Source organism: Chelonia mydas, chromosome 1 (genome assembly GCF_015237465.2).
Source record: "Chelonia mydas isolate rCheMyd1 chromosome 1, rCheMyd1.pri.v2, whole genome shotgun sequence".
NCBI classification, from domain to species: domain Eukaryota; kingdom Metazoa; phylum Chordata; order Testudines; family Cheloniidae; genus Chelonia; species Chelonia mydas.
This window is the reverse complement of record NC_057849.1, coordinates 275,788,639-275,789,059: the sequence shown is the minus strand read 5'-3', so window position 1 is coordinate 275,789,059 and position 421 is coordinate 275,788,639.

The window sequence follows — 421 nt, the reverse complement described above, 5'->3', positions numbered from 1 at the left end:
TAGGCTGTGCCTGGGGAAGGGAAGTGACAGAGGAGTGGGTGAGTCCATGGAACAAGGGGACAGGTGTTCCAGGGAGGTAGGAGAGCTGGCTTGAACTGGGAAGCTGCCAAGAGCAGGCGTACAGAGACCCCTGGCGGGGGTGGGGTGGGGTGGGGTGGGGTGTGTGGCACTGAAGTCTGAGGGGAAAAAAATGAGTTAAGATTTTTCCGTTTGTTTACTCACCTGTATTAAGAGAATAAACCTGCTTGAAAGACTGGGTGTGGCATCATATACCTGTACTTGGCCAATAGTTTGGAGGAGAAGTTGCCATGGGGTGACATCAACAAATAGGTTTCAGAAATCCCACTGCTCATCTCCTTATTAAGACATAAACCAACATTACTGCTGAGTTGCAGAATTTACTACTAAGATGAATGTATCT